The 13,053-nt window shown below is 42.0% G+C and overlaps 4 non-coding genes across 4 annotated transcripts; 3 read left to right on the top strand and 1 right to left on the bottom strand.

Moving 5' to 3' along the window:
- Nucleotides 1-4,971: 4,971 nt before the first annotated feature.
- TRNAR-ACG lies at nt 4,972-5,044 on the bottom strand. Its single transcript has one exon. It is a non-coding gene; the product is annotated as a tRNA-Arg (tRNA).
- A 366-nt stretch (nt 5,045-5,410) lies between these two features.
- On the top strand, nt 5,411-5,503 carry TRNAY-GUA. The gene is made up of 2 exons: nt 5,411-5,447; nt 5,468-5,503. It is a non-coding gene; the product is annotated as a tRNA-Tyr (tRNA).
- A 510-nt stretch (nt 5,504-6,013) lies between these two features.
- Nucleotides 6,014-6,103, top strand: TRNAY-GUA. Its single transcript is given in 2 exon segments — nt 6,014-6,050; nt 6,068-6,103. It is a non-coding gene; the product is annotated as a tRNA-Tyr (tRNA).
- Nucleotides 6,104-6,239: 136 nt separating this feature from the next.
- On the top strand, nt 6,240-6,312 carry TRNAA-AGC. Its single transcript has one exon. It is a non-coding gene; the product is annotated as a tRNA-Ala (tRNA).
- The last annotated feature ends 6,741 nt before the right edge of the window (nt 6,313-13,053 follow it).

Here is a 13,053-nt window from a genome sequence, read left to right as displayed (position 1 = left end):
CTTTTGACCTTTTTTGTTTTTTTTTTTCTTAATTTGTCTTGATTCCTTTCTTGGCCTACTGAATCACCGCCAACTTGGGATTTGAGTTCCTTGGTTGGTTCCCTTTTTTCTTAAGTTCTAGGTTTTCCTCTTGTATTTTCTACACCCTCCCCCTCCCCCATTTTGCCATCTTTGTGGTCATCGTCGTTGCTGTTGTGCTGAAGTACATCTGTGGTAGACAGAGATTTGCTGCTAGATTGCTAGATTGCCTTTCGAGACTGCCCATCTTCAAGGAGGATGCTTAATTGAGAGCCTCCAGGTGTTAACTCCTTTAGGGTTCACCTCAGCTTTCCAGAGGAGGTTTTCAGCCTTTGACCAATGACTGAGCAAAGTGACTATATGAAAACCTGGTTATTCCTACCCAATTCAGAATTCCTCTAAAAGGAAATCTTTGCTCTGCAGGGACCAAGGCAGAGACTATTGGGTCTGCATTGCTGTGCCCTAATACTATGTAATATTGTGTCATCCCCCCACTTTCCTATTCATAAGACATTACTCCCCACTATAATTCTGTATTCCAGCTGTGTCAGCTTTTGCTTCCTAAAGAACATCATCAGTATAACATCTTCAAGTAATGTTTATTTTTTTGTTTCAGAAAAGAATCATAGGATTTAAATTTTATGATGCCTCACAAGTGTGACCTGTTCTCATAAATGATTGCGACTTTGATTATATAATTCCGGTGATGTGGGAAACAGAGGCAGAAGAAAAATTATTAAATTTCCTTATCCACTGACAAGCCCTTGAAACAGGCAGAGTGACTTTCATCTAGGGACTCTGCTGCTTCCACCTTAACACTTTGCTAAGGACAAAGGGCAATTCTAGTTTGACAGACCCCTACCGCCAACCAGGATCCTGTAAGTCTACTAACAATTCCTTTGGAAACTTCCTTTATCTCTAAATCTTCCAAGATAGTGTTGACAATCATTTCCAAGCATGTGGCCCACTGATATACATCTAAAGGGTCTCAGGACAAATGTTTTATTACCAGTAATGAATAACCTTTTTCCAACAACAGCTAGCCCCTCAAGGTCCTGGAAACCTTGGTTCCAAAATTTCTTAGGGACTTCTGTCATCCTGACCCCCTCCCAACTTGCAAGTGTATAATGGACCACTCCTCACAACCCCAGGGCAGCAGCTCTTTCCACCCACGGTCCTGTCCCCGTGCTTTAATAAACCACCATTTTGCACCAAAGATGTCTCAAGAAATTCTTTCTTGGTCATCAGCTCCAGACCTCACCCCACAGAACTTCACTTATATTCTAAGACTTCATCACTGGGTTCAAAATTATTTCCCCACAGAAATTCAAGGGTCTTGCTCTACTGTGTTGCAGCATCCAGTACTACTGTGTATATATACTTGGGATTATAATCAGAAAAGTCTGATTATAATCTGATTCTCATTCTCTTGTAGCTAGCCAGTTTTTTGTTTTTTGTTCTCCCCAAATCTGAAAGCTTTTAGGATTTCATCTTTCCTCAATACTTTTACATTTCACCAGGCTGTCCAGGTCTGGTTGTTTTTCATTCATTATATCTGGATGGCACTTTTGATCTGATGACTAATGTCTTTCTTCCACGCCTTCCCATGCATTTTCTCTACTTTCCCTTTCTGGAACTCTAAAGCCTTGTGTCTTCTGGGCCTATCCCCCAGGCTTTTATATTTTCTGCTCTTTATATTTTTGTTTCCTAGGAGGTATTTTCCATTCTATTTTCTGTATCTCCAAATTTGATCTTTAGCCATGACCAATAGGTTATTTTTCACTTTGGCAAACTCTTTTAGTTTGCAAGAACTCAACTATTTTCTCATTGCTCCTTTTTTTTTTTCTTTTTTAAGATTTTATTTATTTGAGTGAGAGAGAAAGTGGCGGGGTGGGGGTGGGGTGGGGTGGGCAGAGACAGAGGGAGAAGCAGACCCCCAGCCAAGCAGGGAGTCTGATGTGGGACCTGATCCTGTGACTCCAGGATCATGACCTGAGCGGAAGGCAGATGCCCAACCACCTGAGCCACCCAGGCATCCCTCATTGTTCCTTTTTAAATATTACCTCCTACTGGTTTTTGTTACTGCAATAGCCCCTTAGATGTCCCTAAGGATATCCATTAGCAATTCAAAAAAACAGTTCTGTACTATATTCCTTGCATTATCAGTTTCCTCTTGAATCAGTTGTGTGTTTATCTTGGACTTTCTTTAAGTTGTTTCATCTCAGATGTCTGGTAGACATTTGTTCACATTCATGAATAAAGGACTACACTGATTTGTGTCTGTAAAATGGCTGGTCCTGGGGACATGCAGGCTTTTACATTACTGGTGCCTGGAAGAAAACAGCCATGCTGCCCTCAAACCCCCCAAACTACTAACTCAAGAAGAGTTATTCTCTGGGAGTGGGGTGGGTGGCCTTTCTTCCTTTGCATGTCTGTTATTATTAGGCTCTGCTCTTCCTCTCTCTCCAGCCCTGTATTCACCCCCTGGGCTCTCCCCAGGCAAATCTACTCTGTTTAGGCAGTTCCCCAGGCAGCTCCACCTGGGACAAATGCAGCAGCAGCTGCAAAATATTGTGGGCCTCTGACCTTTATGCTATTGCCTCTGTGCCTGGAGCCTCTTGTGAGCTCCACAGAGAGGACAGTTTTGTCTGCCAGTTTCTAGAATATGTACTTTGAGCTGTGTTTTTCTCCATTCTGGGTTATGTGTCTACATAACCTCATTTGCATTCCACATCCCAGAAATTATTTAAAATCTCAGGTTTGCTCATTGCAACTACTGTTGTCTTCCATCCATAGACTTTTTCTTTTTATCTTTATTAGCTTTTCATTGGGATCCCAGGAAGGAGGAAAGCAATATGTACCCAGCTATATGGCTACAGGTGAGTCAACCCCGAGGGGTTTGTGTATTCCTGACCCCCAGACACAGTTCAGGGGTAAAGAGTGAGCATCTAACTGAGACCAGAACAGTGAAGCGTCTTGCTGTCAGGATTGAGAAAGAGAAGTGAGTTTCTGGTTGATAGACAGCTTAGTCTGTTTAGGCTGCTGTAACAATATACCACAGACTGGGTAGCAGTTAAACAATAGATATTTTGTTTCTCACAGTTTTGGAGGCTGGAAATCCAAGACCAGAGTGCCAGGATGATCAGGTTCTGGTGAAGACCCTCTTCCAAGGGTCTTCCAAGGGTTGCAGACTGCTGAACTTCTTTCTCCATCTGCCCACACATGGTGGAGGGGAGGAGGGATTTCCCAGAGGCCTGCTTTTATAAGGTCACTCTCCACCTCCATGTCCTAATTACCCCTCACAGGCCCCACGTCTTAATACCATCACCTGGAGCATTAGGTTTTCAACATGAATTTCAGTGTGTGGCAGGGAGAGAAACAGACATTTGACCTATGGTGATAGATAGTGAGGGGAAACCCATCAGGAATTGGGGGGTGGGGGTGGGGGCTCGTAGCACCATGTTGCCAACTGACCACTAGAGAAATATAGTGAGGCACACAGAGGCACTGAAAGAAAAACCTTAAAGAAGCCCAGTTACATTTCCTTCTTGGTTTCCCTGGGACAACCCTGTACATTATAATAAATGTCTCTTAGAGTAGCTCTGTGTGAATTTCTGTCACAGTAAGAGAGCCAGAAATCACACACCATCTTGGCCCTCTTGGAGAGTGTTACTCTGACTGGCTGCTGCGGAGGGGGGTGGGGGGGGGGATAGACCTGGAAGCCAGAATTTCTCCCACAGTGCAGTGATGGCCATGACCTTGACCTCTGCAAATAATAAACCCCTTGGGTGTTTATTATGAGAAGAAGGTAGGAATAAGATGGAGGCTCTTTCCTTGTAGCCTAATCTTCATGGTTCTGTCAACAAACTTGGGGGAAAGGATGCAATGTATGTCCCCAACTTTCCACGGAGGTGTTTGTTTTTTAACTCTCAGAAAGAAACACTATGTAACTTTAAACATGTATCAGTTGGTTTTATTAAAAAATGACAATGATCACTAGGAAACAAAAATAAAACCCACCATCATTTTGTTCAAATGGTCTGTACTTGTGTCTCCTGGTTCACCAATTTTTAGCTTCCTTTAACCGTTTGTACACCATTAAGGAAGCGGCTTTCCCACTTAAAAACTAGTCCTTTCCCCTAACTCCGTATTTTCCTCTCCCCTAGTTTATCTCTTCCCCAAGTTCACATTGTATTAAACTTTTACTTTTGGGAATCGCTGTCTTACTTGGGAGATTTAAGAGAGAATTCTAAACCACTCCCCACAAATAAGATCAATAACTTCAACATAAAAACTCAATTTGTTCAAACCCACATGACATCCTCTTGGTTAAAAGACCCTCGAGGGCAGAACCCAAGTTACTAGATGGTTTTTACGCTTTGCTTACAACGGAGAAGGGAGCTCAGGACCCTTTTTAAGATGCAATGTAAAACAGGAACCTGATCAAAAAGACATTGTGAAAAGAAAAACTTCACTTTCTTTCCTCTGCAATGTCGGGGGTGTGCGTGGGCCCTTGCTCTAGTGACTCAGTGACTGAAGTCTTCAACTCTCTTAGAAGACCCGAAGAAGGAAGCTGCAGCAGAAGCAGCAGCCTTGGGATTTCAACCAGCTTCGTGACGGGGACTGCAGGCTTCACTTCCCAGGTCCCTCACCGGGCTTCCAACCTGGAGCCCTTGAGCGGCTCATCCCCCCACCCCGCTTTCCCCAGCGCCTCGCCCCACACCCCCGCCGGGCCGCAGCGCTCTCCCGGTGGCCGCCGCAGGGTCTCCTCGGGGCTCCAGAGTTGGAGGAGATCGTACCGAAAACGCCGGCGCGACAGCTTTCTGTACTCAAAGTGCGGTAAAACAGTCTTGGCATTTGTGATTTGGAGAACCCTAAAAAGTAATGATCCTTGGATCTTTAAAAAATATATTGCGACAAAAACCAAAAAAAAAAAACCAAAAAACAAAAAACCGAGCCAGGCAGGAGTCGAACCTACAATCTTCTGATCCGTAGTCAGACGCGTTATCCATTGCGCCACTGGCCCTGCACACGGAGAGAAACTGAGGGGATGTACAGATTACAGAGTGGTAAGGCTACACGCGCTAGTCATCTCCAGTGTAGGGTAGTAAAGAAAAGGAAAGGAACGTGACGTCGGATTCTCTGAGCCTCGGCACCACCAGCCCCGGACACATGAAAAGATGGGCGGGGGGCGCTCCTTCCCCGGGGGTCCGGATTCCAGGAGACGTAGCCGGGTGGTCTTTCTGCGCACGCGTGAAGCCACACAAGGACTTTTGCTCCCTTCCCCTCCCTGTTTCCCAGCTACGCATGCTCCGTTCAACTTCTAACCCGCCGCTGTACTTGCTCGGGCTCCTGAGTTTGAATCTCAAGGGGCACCAGCGGTTTGCCCGTCCCTTCGATAGCTCAGCTGGTAGAGCGGAGGACTGTAGCTAACTTCCTGGTAAGAGACATCCTTAGGTCGCTGGTTCGATTCCGGCTCGAAGGAGACACTTTTTTTTGTTGTTTTTTTTAATACCAACATTGTAGGATTTACGGCCTGTTGCACGGGTCCCCTTCCCTAATACACATCACATTCCAATGAACAGTTGGCAATGCTTGCACTTTCGCTCCAGTTTTGGCCTAGGCAGTAACCCCCGTGTGAAATCTTTGGTGAGTCCCCGCCATGTGCGCTCCTAGTAACAAAGGCCGGAGTCTGCGCTCCGCGGGGCGGGCGCCGGCTCCCGGACTTCCGTCTCTAAATCGTCTCCGGCGTTCGCGAGTCCCCTGAGCGCGCAGAGGCACGTCCCGGGCCGGCTGCGGGCCCTTCTCCTCAGCGCTCTGTGGAGGGCGGGCAACGCGAGCGCTCGTTGCAGCTGCCGTGAGGAGCCGGGGCTTTCGCTAGCAGCGTATCTTACGGTCAGCCGACCGGGGAGGCCCGAAAGAATCGCGGTAGAAAGCGCAAAAAGCATAGAAAGTAAACATTAGGAAGGAAAGTCGACGCTACGCTACCCCGCTCCCTTCGATAGCTCAGCTGGTAGAGCGGAGGACTGTAGGCGTTGTGCCCGTGGCCATCCTTAGGTCGCTGGTTCGATTCCGGCTCGAAGGAGAGGGGTTCCTATTTTTGTTACTTTGCTTTTCTCTGTAGGGCAAGATCAAGAACACAATCAAGAAAAATATAGTTTCTGTTTCTAAATGCTCTGACCTCTCTCTAGAGGAAGAGATAAGCGGCCATGCCCAGCGGTGGGGGATTAGCTCAAATGGTAGAGCGCTCGCTTAGCATGCGAGAGGTAGCGGGATCGATGCCCGCATCCTCCAGCTTTTTTTTTTTTTTTTTCCTCTTCTGGTAATTTTTCCTTTGGATTCTCATTCAACTCGAGGTAGACCTGAAATAAAGTCAGCCATCGGGCAAGCGAGAGACGGGATGAGCTTGAGGTTGCCGCTCCCTAAAACTTTCCAGACGGAGGGATAATGGGTGCTGACAGAGTTTAGTCTCACAACTTAAAAATCTTAGACCCGTTTACTTTGGGAAGCTCACGAAATTGCTTTTTCTGTGAAAAAATGGCTACGGGTTGCAGTTACGTCTGTTGCCAGTCTCTTTGTGATTTGTGATTGATCGCTGCACTTCCAGAGACCCCCTCCGACCATGTTGAGGGGGAACTGACAGAAAAAAACACCACCCAAACCCACAGAACTTGGAAAAGGACGCTAGCTAGCTACCTTAAACTTCTGTTGAGCCGAGGAAGCGAGAACCATTCCGCTTCATCTCAACTGACCTCCGTGGGGTGCTCAGCTGTGGGCAGATCTCCTAGGACAAGATAAAGCAAGAGGAAGGGGAAGAGAGGTGAGGACGTGGAGAGGGGCCTTAAACCCAGAGGCTTGCTCCTGAAGGAGGGTTCTAATGCCATTTTCCTCCTGGGAAGTAACTGTGGAGAATTGGAAACCAGCACTAAAAAGGAATTAAAAAAACAAAAAACAAAAACAATTTATTGAGCATAGTCTGTTTTGTTAAAGACAAGACAAAAAATAAATGCACACTCACTGAAAGATTCGGAAATTGAGAGGAATACGCACCAGGCTTTTCTGGTAATAAATTCTCCCTATCCTAATTTACTAGAACATAGGTATTAAAAAGCTGTTGAAACGATACGGCAGTTCTCAACACAAAACATACATTTTCAAAGACAAAGACAAAAGCAGAAATATTAACTTGTTTTGAGGATTGCAATTTATAAATGACAATTCTTTTATTATATAATTCTTTGTGTTCTAGGCAACCTGTACTTTTTTGTTACCAATGTGTACAACCTGTTGCATTTTATTGGTGTATCTTTCCTTTTCTAGGGCAGTTTCCATTTTATCTCCTTTTACTCTTTTCAATAAAGTCTTTAAATTGAGTATATAGTGATTCATTTAAAATATATCATTATTTTCATGAAAACAAATTTACACAGTAGGAAGAGGAATCCTTTTATCAGATGTTATGTCCCAGTTTCAGTTGAGATTATGAGTGCTCTGTCTGACTGGAGGAGATAGCAGTAAAATTATAAATGACTATAAGAGCAAGAAATGGATAATAAGTGGACGGAATGCTCCCAAAATCCAGGTGGAGAACACATGTTCAGGGCTGGTGAGCTGGGCAAGAACTCAAACATCATTTCAGGATTAACAACTCAGGTGTGGAATGAAATTCATACCAAAAGTCTAAAGGTATAAGCTGAGAGGTATTGTTGCACAGTAGTCAGTCATGTGGGCTGTGACATCTGATGGCCTTTCTTGGCTTTCACATTCCCTAGCTGGGTGACATTGGGCTAGTTGCTTTACATCTTGGTGCTTCGGTTTCCTTATTTGTTAATTAGGGGTGATAAAGTGGTACCTACTTTTAACTGAGATGTAACACGTGAAGCTTGTACAATAGTGCCTGCTACATAGTAAACACACCATAAACATTAACTGTTATCAGTGTATGTGAGCAGTACCACAAAGGGAAGCCCTAGAGGGAATATTCTGAGGGTTTGCATGTGTATTTATACAAATGTATATGTAAGTGCAGGAAAGAGATGTTTGGATCTACTGTGGGGGGAAAGTAGAACAATCCTAAAAATATAAAATGATAGTTAAATAAACTATAGTATGACCACTTAATGGACTATATATAACCTTTGAAATTATTAAGAACTATTGACATGGGAAATGTTAGTCAAATGCTAAGTTAATAAATTTGATACAGGGAAGTATAAACAATAACAATATAAACAAGTATTATCTGTAAAAAGACTGAAGAATACATTTAAATATTAATAGCAGGGACCTTTAGACAGTAGCAATCCTGTGATTTTTTCTTCTTTATAATTATAAAATATTTTCTAATTTCTGTAGTAAACATTTGTAAGTTTTAATTGAACATATAAGATCCATTTTTTAAAAAATAGCTAACAGCATTTCTTATAAGCCAAGTATAGTTGTAGTTACTTTACATGTATTAACACATATATTTTCTCTAAAAGAAAACATCAGGCCCAGATGGCTTCCCTAGTGAATTCTACCAAACAATTAAGGAAGAAATAATACCAAGTATACACAGACTTTCAGAAAATTGAAGAAGAGGGAATGCTGTCCAACTTAATCTATGAAGCCAACATTATCCTGTTCTCAAAGCCATACAAAGACATGAAAAAAGAAAACTATAGACCAGTATCTTTATGAAAATAGATGCAAAAATTTTAAAGAAAAATTTAGCCAATTAAATCCAACAATGTTTTTTTTAAAATCCAACAATTAATAAAAGGAAAATACATCATGATCAAATGGAATTTAATCCAAGAATACAAGACTGGTTCAACATTCAAAAATCAACATAACTCCTTATAGTAAACAGGCTAAAGAAGAGTAACGGCATGATCATTTCAGCAGATGCAGAAAAAGCATTTAATGAAATTCAACATCCATTCCTCATTTTGAAAACTATCAACAAACTTGGAAGGGAAGGGAACTTTTTCAACCTGATAAAGGGCTTCCATGAAAAACACACACTTAATATTATACTTAATAATATGAATGCTTTTCTCCCAAGATCAGGAACAAAGCAAGGATGTCCATTCTGAGATTTTTAGCCAGTATCATAAGGCAAGAAAAATGAAGTGAAAGATCTCCCAGATTGGAAAGGAGGAAGTAAAACTATCTCTATTCACAGATACGTCATTTTTAAAAATATTGATTACATGTTGAAATAATAGTTTATATTTTGAGAGTGTTAAATAAAATTTATTAATAACCTTAATATTCATTGTTTCTGTTTTTTACTGTGGCTACTAGAAATATAAAACTATATATATGTCTCATATTTGTCAACCACATCTTATTTCTATTGGACAGTTAGGTCAGAGAGGCAGGTAGGAGCCAGATCATGTCAGGCCTTAGAGACCACAGTGAAGATTAATGTTTTTATCCCACAGGTAATTGGACCATTAGTGGGATTTAAATAGGAAGTGACATATGAGAAACAGATTGCAGAATTCAGAAAGACTGAATTCAGAAAATCAATTCAGAAAAATCAATCAGGAGGCTGAGGTGGAGGGATGGTGAGGCAGATTGTGTATGCTGAGGATGGATTCAAGAAGGCCCTGGAGTTCAGACAGGACTACGGGGAAGGCCTTAGGCTAAAGTATTTGCTACTTGTTGGGGCTGTCACTATTCATTTCTGGCATGTGAATTGTGCCAGGAAATGTTCAGAGAAAAGTAAAATATTTTAATTTTTAACACATCCTCAGAGATATTTATGATGAATTAAAATGTATAAACAACAGATTTGGAGGAGTGATTATCAAGAAGAAAAGCTTACAGCCAGAAGTCTGCAAGCTATCTAATGAAAGAAATGCCATAGTGTTAGCTTTTATAAAGCACCTTTCGAGTTAATTCATTTCTCTTTGATTTTAGATTTTGTAAAGTGTTTCTTTTCATTAAAAAAAATTTAAATCACATATCCAAGCTTCCTACTGCCAGATAGACAGCTAAATTGAAGAGACTGACAATGTAGGCAGAAAGAAAGAGTTAAATATTGTATAGATATCATGAGTTGAGTCCTTGGTGTAAAAAGATTGCAAGAATCCTTTTCCTGGTTAGAGTTCTGGGTTGTATTTTTTTCAAGTAACTTATAAAGTTGGTTAGAAAAGTCCTTTTCTAAATTACACTCTGAACCCCAGAATACTAAAAGAAACAATATACTGTACATGTCTCCTGTGCTCAGATGGGTTATATCTAGCAGGACTAATCAGCAGAGCCTGGCTCTTGGAACACCAGCTCATCTAAATCCTGAATGAAGTGCTGCCTTCTCCCCACTGGTCATATATTAGTGTTCTCACTAATGGAGGGAGGGAGAGAAAGAAGGATGGATGGATGGTTGGATGGATAAATGAACAGATGGATATTGCAGGGAAGAATTAATAACCTCACTGACTTGGTTTAAGAGGACCTGGTCAGCACAGTTATCAAGCATTGTTTTGGCATGGAATTAAAGTGATTTTTCAAGAGCTATAACTGGGGCTGGAGTTGACCTGAAAGTCCTGGTTCACTCATGCCCTAAGTGTTCCAGGCTAACTAAACCTGCTGCTTAAGCAGCCCCTACTTCTCTGTCTCCACATCCACACCATCTGGTGTTCTTTCCCTGTTTTAATGACTTGGCCAGCCATTAACTTTCTCACTTCCAATGGGTAGAAGGAAGAATTCTCCTTCCTCTCTACCTTAGATGTTGAGCCAGAAGCAAGATCAGCTTTCTAGTGCCCTTTGTTTTCTCTTCCTTCCAACAGGGTTGCACTCTCTCTACCTCACTGCTTTGCTTCAAATTTTATCATTTTTTTTTAATCTTCTTTTTAGCTCCACCTTCCATTTGACCTTAAGTCTGATACTCTGTTTGATGAATGACTAGCTCCTCCAGCTAAGCCTTGATTATTTTCAAATACCTGTATTTGCAATTACCTACACTAAAAAGACAAAAAGAGCATGGGTAAATGAAATGCTAAGAACATTCTGGAATCCTCAGGACAGTTTGCATGCTTGACGTTGATTCCTGGGACTCTTTAATGCCTCCTACTCCCAGAATGGTCTCTCTTGTTTTTGAAAGTTACTTGATGTTGCCCTTGTAAGTATTCTGGGGTTAGAAATTCATATCACTCTGACCAGGAAGTATAAAATCCACTAAAAGGAGAGGACCCTGTTCCTGCTACAGAATCCTTTAAATACACTCCAGTTTTCTTCCAAGATTTTTTTAATATGACATATTCTAGAGCTGGTTGTCCAATATGGCAACCACTAGCCACATATGATTGTTTAAACCTAAGCTTAAGTTACATAAAGCTTAAAACTCAGATCCCAAGTTGCATTCTGCACATTTTAAGTACTCAATAGCCACCTGTGGCTAGAAGTTACATAGTACAGAGAACATTTACATCATTGTAGAAAATTCTAATGGAGGGTATGCTTTAGAGTGTGGTTGTGGTATAGCTTAGTGGGTGAGGTCATGGGCTCTGTAGTCAAAAGATGTGTCTCTGAATCTGCTTCACAACTAGCAGCAATACAACTAGGCAGCTGCTTCTCTGAGCTACAGTTGGTTCAATGGAAATTATAATACCTATTATAGAGAGCTATTATAAGCAATGATTAGTAGTCTGTGCATATTTATTATGTTTGTTTTGGCAGTATACAGCTGACCTTTGAACAACATGGAGGTAAGGATGCTGAACCCCCATGCAGTTGAAAATCTGCATATAATTTTTGACTCCCCCCAAATTTAACTGTTGACCAGAAGTCTTACTGTTAACATAGTCAACTAACATATATTTTGTATGTTTTTTTTCTTAAGATTTTATTTATTTAAAAATCTTAATAAAATAAAAATCTTAAGATTTTATTTATTTATTTGAGAGAGACAGTGAGAGAGAGCATGAGCGAGGAGAAGGTCAGAGGGAGAAGCAGACTCCCCAAGGAGCCAGGAGCCCAATGCGGGACTTGATCCTAGGACTCCGGGACCATGACCTGAGCTGAAGGCAGTCGTCCAACCAACTGAGCCACCCAGGCGTCCCTATATTATGTATGTTATATGTATTACATCACAAGGAGGCAGAGAGGCAGGCGGAGAGAGAGGAGGAGACAGGCTCCCTACTGAGCAGAGAGCCGGGTGCAGTGCTCGATCCCAGAATCCTGGGATCATGACCTGAGCTGAAGGCAGAGGCTTTAACCCACTGAGCCACTGAGCCAACCAGGTGCCCCTATATACTATTTTCTTAAGATAAAGTAAGTGAGAGAAAAGTAAATGTTATCAAGAAAATTATAAGGAAGAGAAAGTACACCTACAATACTGTAAAAATATCCGCATATAAGTTTTTGTTCAAGGATCAATCATAGTACTAAAAGTAACAGATTTTAGAACCCTTTTTTCCTCCTTCCCAAGATGAACACACAGAAACCCACATTTCACTCCTCTGCTCTGTCTTCTAAAGTCTGCAACCATTTGGCCTTGCAGCTAGAGGCTGAAAGAGGTAAAAAACCTTCTCTTTCTGCTATCACGCCTTAATGCCAAGTTTGCTGATAGTAACATAGTCAGGTTCGTAGGGACCCATCTTGCTTCCTCTGACTTACCTTGGCAGTTGGGAAACTGCTGGTCTTCTAGAGGTAAGAGCATTGGTGGTTTTGCTTCAGTTTCTCTATTGTATAAATATAACCCTGCCCTAGTTTGGTAGGATTTGGGAATGAGGGGCAACTGGGGCTTCCAACCAAACCAACTCCCTGTACAATTGACCCCAGTTGGTTTCAACGCCCTCTCCTAGTTGTGGTGGGTAGGGGTTTGGGATGGGGAGAAAGTTGTGCATTACTCATATACAGGCCAGGACACCTTCAGGAGACTAAGCTGGTTTTCAGGACTCTGTGGAGGCACAGATCCACTCCAAATCACAGATCCTTGAAGTTGACTTCAAATCTGATTCAATTTCAGAATATTCCCTATCTTTCAGACTCTGTGAAGGATTTGGGAACAGACTAAAATTTTCTGGCTCTTCCCTAGAGCAG

The sequence above is a fragment of the Mustela putorius genome, unplaced genomic scaffold (assembly GCF_011764305.1).
Source record: "Mustela putorius furo isolate JIRA1106 unplaced genomic scaffold, ASM1176430v1.1 tig00000151_pilon_pilon_pilon, whole genome shotgun sequence".
NCBI classification, from domain to species: domain Eukaryota; kingdom Metazoa; phylum Chordata; class Mammalia; order Carnivora; family Mustelidae; genus Mustela; species Mustela putorius.
The sequence above is the reverse complement of the archived record's forward strand: the minus strand, read 5'-3'. Positions and strand labels throughout refer to the sequence as shown.